The 8406-nt window shown below is 41.1% G+C and overlaps 1 long non-coding RNA gene across 1 annotated transcript; it reads left to right on the top strand.

Annotated features, from left to right (window-relative positions):
• The first annotated feature begins 7568 nt into the window (after window positions 1-7568).
• Window positions 7569-8139, top strand: LOC123482005. Its single transcript, XR_006657507.1, has 3 exons — window positions 7569-7746; window positions 7845-7929; window positions 8014-8139. It is a non-coding gene; the product is annotated as an uncharacterized LOC123482005 (long non-coding RNA).
• Window positions 8140-8406: the final 267 nt, after the last annotated feature.

Below are 8406 nucleotides of genomic sequence, written 5' to 3'. Positions count from 1 at the left end.
ATGTGCTGGTTATGCAGTAGTTAGAGGCAGAGGGACGGGATTTGTTGTTGAAAAGGCTGAAGTAATACCACAGCCTGCGTCTGCACAACTTGCTGAACTTGTGGGGCTAACAGAAGCATGTTTGTTAGCGGAAGGTAAGCGAGTAACCATATACACTGATTCAGCATATGCACATAGTGTATGTCATTTGTTTGGGGCGGTATGGAAAGGTCGAGGGTTCAAGAAATCGGATGGTTCTCCGATACAGCATCATGCACAAATCATGAAATTGTTGCATGCTATGATGAAACCTACAGAGATAGCGATAGCTAAGTGTGCAGCTCACAAGACAGATATGTCAAGAGTGACACAAGGGAACAAAGCTGCTGATGAAGCTGCAAAAGCCGTCGCAGGAGCGGATAAATTGGGGAAAGTTTTTCTGGTCACTCATGTAGTGGACTTGGAAGACAAAATTACGCTTCGAGATGTAATTTTGATGCAAGAAGCCGCTTCTATGATCGACAAACAGCTATGGCTAGACCGAGGAGCGGTCAAAGATGCTACTGGTCTGTGGAGAAACCATGAGGGGTTGATAGTAGCGCCTCTAGACCTTCTAGGTCTGATGATTCAGGAAGCACATGGCTTAGCTCATGTTGCGAGGGGGGAGGTTCACAGAAAGATCACAAAGGAATATGGTTTTTGGGCTCCATATTTGTTTGAACAAATTGATTATTTGATAGGAAGATGCACTATCTGTCTTAAAAATAATGTTCGAAGAGGGATACCTGTTCATCCAGGTTACATTCCTACACCCAGGGGTCCTATGCGTGAGTTGGTCATTGACTTTGTTGATATGATAAAACCAGTTGATGGGAAAAGATACATGTTGGTGGTTGTAGATAGATTTTCACGATGGACGGAAGCTTGTCCAACCAAGCGTAAGGATGCTCAGTCAGTTGCCAAGTTCTTATGTAAAGAGGTCATAAGCAGGTGGGGATTACCCGATCGAATATCCTCGGACAATGGAAGAGAATTTGTGGATAAAACAGTAAAATTGATGTTGCAAAAATTGGGAATTAAGCAACGTCTTGGAGCAGTTTATCACCCACAAAGTCAGGGGATGTGTGAAAGAATGAACGGTGTCTTGAAAAATCGCATTGTGAAGATTTGTCAACATACAGGTCTAAACTGGATAGCGGCGCTTCCTTTAGCACTAATGGTGTGTCGCTCAAGTGAGCTACGTGATTTACGTATGACACCCCATGAGTTGTTAACAGGAAGGAGGATGCCAACGCCTTGTTTACGAACAAGTGGAAAGGGTCCAAGCTTGGCCCTGTTGGAAGATGAAATGAGAGCGTACGTTACATATATGGCCAATTTTCATAAAAAGTTGTCCACATATGTTTCTGACAGGCAAAGACAAGAAGAGGTGCAGAAGGAGCCTGAGGAGGATAGGAGGAATACAGTACAACCGGGAGACAAAGTATTCGTAAAGGTATTCAGAAGGAAGTGGTATAACGAACGTCGTGAAGGACCATTTGAAGTGGTTCGTAGTACTGGAACAGCTGTCCAGGTTAAGGGGTCTCCTACGTGGTATCATTTGTCACATTGTGTTAAAGCACCTCCAGAAGAGGGGCCACGTGCAGAGAGAGAGGATGGAGATAGGGGAGAACAGGAAGAGGGAGAGATTGTCAGTGTTGGGGTTAACGTTGATACTGGTGACACTTCTGATGATGCCAGAGATGACTATGCAGGGGATGGAAAGGACAGGGGATTTGGGGAAATTGATTTTCAATACGTCCCAGAAGCAACAGGGAATATTTCAATGGGATGTGAAGCAGCAGAGACCACCAAGGGCAACTCTGTTGCAGGAGAAGCTGGTGAGTCAGTTGGACAAAATAGGCCTAGACCAGTTAGGAGAAAAGTCAGACCAAAACGTTACGAAAACTAGGAATGAAGTAACAACAATAACACCAACACGTCAGTCTGTTAGAACAACAGTGGGAAGCAGTTTAACTCTTTCAACATTGACAGTTGGTAAAGCCATAAATATAGCGCATTCGATTACAAGGGATCCAATAGTGCCAGCAACTAAATCAACTACTTTAATGGTAACTTTGGAAGGATTTAATGGTACGACGGCAATAACAAATGTAGGAGGTATGATACCGACACTAACAACTTTTCTAAAAATAAATGATGTAAAAGAAATGACTCAGCAAATAGTGGTAGAGAACAATATAGGTTCATCTGAAATAGTACAGGATAATATAATGGAAGTACAGGAGGATTTCTTGGGCTTCAACTTAACATCAGAAGATACATCTGATCAATATCGCTCAGTAGGGAAAAGAGACGCTAAATGGAAAGCATTTGGATTTGATTCGGCTGTTTTGAAAATTAAAGATCAATGGGCGGGGAGAAATCTTTGGTTTCAGCAGATAACTCATGCTGTAAGATCAGTGAGGAATCTTGAGGGTCCATGTTTGTTGAGGATTCCAGCACCAGAGACGTGGGGTTCAATTTTACAGACGGTCGCGCAACCATTGTCGGGTGGGTGTCAGGCCTATGCGTTGAGATGGTTGTTGTATCATCAACGAGCATTAACAGATAAAGACATGTTGTTGTCACAACATTTGTATAGGCCTAGGTATAAGTGTTCTTGGTTAAGTGAATTTCCCTATGTGAATATGTTGGATGGTAAAGAAAGTCAGGTGACAATGATCCCTGAAGCATTTGAGGTGAGAGGAGTGAGGGCTAAAAGTTGTTTTGTTCTAATAATACAGAGGAAGTAAATGGTATGTTCATGGGAATATCAGATTGTGATAGTTATTTGATGACTTTGGGTAAAAATGGACAAAAGGTTAAAGTTGATCAATATAATGTAACTTTTTATGCACCAGGTAGTAAGGAGGGCAGGACTTTACTAGTGAGAGATCAATTTGTCATTATGAATGTAACTATTGGGAATTTTAGAGATATTTGGTGGGTTTGTGGGGATAAAGCCTATATATTCTTACCTTATGGATGGAAAGGATGTTGTTACATGTCAACGTTAAAGCTTCCATATGAGGTGTTTACAATTAGAAGAGGAGTCGCACCGACCACAGATCAATCTGAAATTACTGTTGAAAATAGGGTTAAAAGAGACATGGCTAAATTTACTAATCTTGAAGCCTACCATTGGAGAATAAGTCTGGGAGAGAAGTGGGGACTTGGTCTTTTTCCATGGTATGGTGTAACATTTTTAGCAGATCATATTGATAATATTACATATACGTTGCAGGGCTTTGCGAATGAAACAATAAGAGGGTTTAACCTTCTGTCAAATGCTCAAAGAAGTCACAGACTGACGTTGTTGAAACATGACATGGCTCTTGATTATATTTTGGCAAGACAAGGTGGCTTATGTTTGGCTATGAATCTGACGGGGGATGATTGTTATACTTTGATCCCAGATAGTACCGATAATATCACGAGTGTTATCGATGCCTTGAAGAATATCAGGGATGCATTTGGAAGATCTGAGAAAGCTGGATGGTCAGCGAAGTCTTGGTTGCAAGATCAGTTAGGCCTAATAGGAGCAGTGATGGTTCAGATTTTAATCGCAGCTCTGATAGCGCTGTGTGTGATGTTTTGCTTTTGTACTTTGTTACTGACCTTTGCAAAAGCTATGATATTAAGATGGGTTGGTGTTGTGATGCCTGGAGACAACACTCAGATGCCGTTGTTGATTGTTCCTGATCTGGACGAAGATGGACGAGGGGGTCTAGATGGACTACTGATGGATAAATATCCTTTTTGATTATTTGATCATTTTACAATTTTTTTCAATATTAGTGTGATTTTTAGTATGATTTATGAATCAAGGGGGGAATGGGTTTATGTGATTCATGCATCATTTATATATCAGTTTTATAGTCTTAGTGGATAGTGATGTTTAATTTGAAAGTGTTTTTTTGGAAAAGATACTGTTTGGTCTTTTCTTTTTCTTCCAGAGGCATTTGGGAGAACATGTGGAGATTGGAATACTCAAACAAAGACAATATGAAGGGACAATATGACTGGAGGAGATGAAACAAGGAGGGTGTGGCTGATTCCATCATTAACAAGTCCATTGGAAGTCGAGACTACGGAGGAGATGAAGTGTAGTGGACTACATTCCAGTGTCTGCAATGAAATATAGACATATTTGATGTGTAATACATAATTGTGTCATATTCTTAGGTATTGATTTTAGTAGAATGATGTTTGATGTTATTGAATGCAGATGAGGATCTTAGATGCTTTTGTTTATTTCGATGGGGTTTAGGGACAGAAGGTCTAGGAAGGGGAGAGATTCATTGTACGATTCGATGGGTTGACCAGCCGTACAATGGATATTTATGGATAGGATTTTGTTTACATGTGTATTTAATTACATCATAGTTTCAAATGCATTTACATGGTTAATGAGGTTATCTGGAGTACCGACGGTGGTTGCCTGGGGCAGAGGGACCGTGAGAGAATTTTACTGTCTTGATTGATATGGATGGATGGCTGCTGGACAGTTTTTCGCTCTTACACTCCATAGAGATTTCTTCATATGTCATAGTAATGTATTCATACTTCACAAACAGTTGTTCATATGTCATAGTAATGTATTTACACTTCATAAACAGTTATTTCATAGAAAGGTATTTACACTCTAGAGAAGAATGTTTTTGGTTTAAGGTTAAAGATACTCAATAAGATAAATTGTTACTGGTCATAATCCTATTGTTGTCGAGACTTTTTAGTTTTGTCTCGAAGGGGGGAATATGTAGTATATTAAAATTATGTCTTTGTTAACGGTTTTTCATGAAGAAATGGAAGGTTGATTATTGCTATCCAGAGGGAAGGTTTTAGCGTGACGTCACATATGACAAACAGGAAGTGGGTGGTAAGATACGGGGATTGAACAGTAGAGGGAGCTATTCAACTCTTGGAAGGCTATATAAAGGGGGGAGCAACGACGGAGAGTTAGAATGCAGCAAGATTTAATTGGGTCTGGTTCTCCGGACATTGTGTCTGTACTTACGCTGGAACCTCGTGGTTTGAATAAAGGCCTTTGAACACGATCCAGTCCAAGCAGACTCTTTTAATTGATGGTAACACCTACGATTGACGTATACTACACTAGCTAGCTATTTGGCTGTGTTTACCTTGTGTGCCATGTGCAAACGTTGGTTGTTTGGGTTAGTTAGTCTTCCTATCAAACAGGGACACGATAGCAATAATTCATAATGAAAGCTGATAGCTATCTAACATTAGCTAGCATCACACAGATGTTGACATCAGTGGAGGCTGGTGGGAGGAGCTATAGGAGGATGGGCTCATTATAATGGCTGGAATGCTATAAATGGAATGGAGTCAAACATGTGGTTTTAATATGTTTGATGTGTTTGATACCATTCCATTTATTCCATTACAATGAGTCCGCCCTCTCATAGCTCCTCCCACCAGCCTCCACTGGTTGACGTCAAGATTCTGATGATCATGACATTGTCAATGCTAGTTATCTATGTTGAAATGGTCAGCCAAACGTTATGAAATAAATATTACGTGTTCAGAAAATGACATGAATTGCCATGTCGTTAGCTAGTTTTATATTCAAATGGTACACGTTGTTAGATATGCCCTACTCAGAGCTGCCAACTCTCACGCTTTCGCCGTGTAACACACGTTTTTGCCTGTTTTCACACGCACTCACGCCACACATCCAATTTCTTACGCCAAAAAAAATTGGCAGAGACTCGTTCGTTCCTTTTTTCAAACTCCCCGACGGTAGATGGCGCTGATGAGCGCCACTGAACCATATGCGCTGCACCCTGAAGTTAGCGACAGAAGAAGAGATACCATTGCCGCGAAAGTCAACAGGAGAAGAAACGGTCACTACCTCAAGAAGTCTGATAAGAAGCTGAGCTGAGACTAGGTATGTAACAATGAAATGTTGTCCAATTGAGTACTCACTCTCTTAAACTTTAAATCTTGAAATAAATTATTTGTTTGTGCGTGTGAACATGATTTAGTGTGGTGAATGTAAACTCAGCTGATTTCGAACAGGTAAGATATATTCCAAAGAATTTAACATAAATACAGGAAATGTGTGCAATAGAAGTAGGTATGTTTTTGTAACTGAGAGTAGAGTTATTAAACCAACATGACCATTTGAATTGTTTAAGGTTTCAAAGATGTCCCGTAAGAGACATTTGCCAGGACAAAAGCGAAACCTTTTAATTTATTTAAAGAACCAGCCAAGTGAGAAAAGACAGACAAACACACTGAAAGAACAGCCAGAACGATTGATAGAAACGACAGGACAACAGACAGAGGAGCAACACAAAGGACAGAGAGAGCAGGAGACAGGACAGACTGACAAACAAGCAGAGGAGCAACAGACAGGATAGATTGACGCACATGCAGAGGAGCAACAGACAGGACAAATAGAACAACCAACAGGGCAGATGGAAGGAGACACTGAGGGACAGACAGAAGAGCCCCCCCCAATCCAACAGCAGGGCCAGAAGAGTCGTGCTCTGGCTGGAGCAGCAACATATAGATCCATTTTCAAAAATGAGTGGACCTCTTCATGGCCATTTATTACCAGAGGGAGCCTCAACACCCACTACTGGTGTGCAGTCTGCCGTATTGATAACTCATGTTGCCACCAGGGTGTGACAGATGTAGTGCGCCATATAAAAAGCAAAAGGCCACCAAGATAAGCAACGAGCTCTCCAGTCCACAGCCACAATATCCCAATATGCAATGGCCGTTCCATCTGTTGTGGGTACGTCTGCACAAGAGGTTAAGGTATGATATGTGTAATAATTCTGTCAAGGTTCAGTCAAGAGTTTTGTGTTCTAGTTGATCACGGTAAAGTCATGGTTGATAGTTTTGACTAATTTGTGGTTTGTATTTCAGTGTAGTACAGTCCAGTTTTCTTAATTTGAGATCTTAGTTGCTGAATGTGTTTTTTACCTGTGCCCTATTATCGCAGACGTCTATTTTAAATAAACGATGGTCTTTTGGGAGGATTAATAATTTTTAATTTCTTACAGACAAGAAGGGCTGAGGTCAAAATGACAGCTGGGTTGGTAGTTCACAATGTCCCCCTAGCCTTTGCGGACCACCTGGGGCCTCTCCTAAAAGAATGTTTTGGAGATTCGAAGACAGCGCAGGAGTACAGGTGTGCCAGGACTAAGTCATCCTGCATTACCAATGAAGCACTCGCACCATATTTCACACAGGAGCTTGTGAAGGAGATGAAAAAAGCCCCGTATACCCTTGTTACGGATGGGTCGAAAGACACTGGTATTTCACAAACTATTTGAGATTTTTCTCCTCTGCAAAACATGTGCTTTGTGTGTTTTTAAACATCTAATAACATGAACATCTGTATGATTCTAACTTGTCATTATAGGAGTGGAAAAGATGAACCCGCTTACTGTCCGGGTCTTCATGGGCAGCAAAGTTGTCCACCAGTTTTTAAATATGTGCACAACAAGTGGGAAGAGATGTGGGACGGCAAGTGAGATCTTCACCAAAATGAACTCCACCATAGAGGAGCATGGCATCCCTTGGGAGAACTGCATTGGTCTCTCAGTTGACAATGCAGCTGTGAACATTGGACCACGTAATTCCATTGCCTCTAGGGTGCTCCAGAAGCATCCCAACACCTATATTCATGGTTGTCCTTGTCATGTGGCACATAACACCGCCAAAGCTGCAGGAGTGGGATTTTTTAAAGTGAGTTAAGGCCTGATTTATCTTTACATGTAACTTTTTATTTGTATCCTAATTACGTGCGTTGACTGAATGTGTTATGATTGATTTATGCATTGCAGGTGTCCGGTTTTGATTTGGAGGATATGGTAGTGGACATCGGTTACTGGTTCAAGGGTAGCACAAATCGGAAAGGATACCTGACAGGTGTGCATGTTTGATACTATTAAGTGTAATACTGAAATGCTGAGCTGTAGAAAATATATGATATGGATTTAATGTATAAAACAGAGTTTTGTGAGCTCCATGAAGCGGAGTACATGGAGGTCCTCCTGCATATCTCGGTCCGTTGGCTAAGCCTTGAACGTTGTGTGACCAGGATCCTGAGGCTGTATGAACCTCTGGCCAGCTACTACAAATCTGCAAGTATGGTCATCAATTTTCAATTTCATTATGCAGCAACTACATGGATTGTTAGTCACATACTTGTATTAATGACAACCTCTTGTTTTGTGTTATTTATTTATTGATTCAAGATGAAAATCAGGCCAGGTTCAAGAGACTTGTGCAGACATTCACTGACCCCATGACATAAGTGTACCTGCTGTTCTTCCAAGCCACCGTACCAACTTTCACTTCTTTCAACTTGCTGCTTCTGAGAGAGCAGTCATCAATATTTTTGTT

The sequence above is a fragment of the Coregonus clupeaformis genome, chromosome 27 (assembly GCF_020615455.1).
Source record: "Coregonus clupeaformis isolate EN_2021a chromosome 27, ASM2061545v1, whole genome shotgun sequence".
NCBI classification, from domain to species: Eukaryota; Metazoa; Chordata; class Actinopteri; order Salmoniformes; family Salmonidae; genus Coregonus; species Coregonus clupeaformis.
This window is presented reverse-complemented; position numbering and strand designations above follow the sequence as displayed.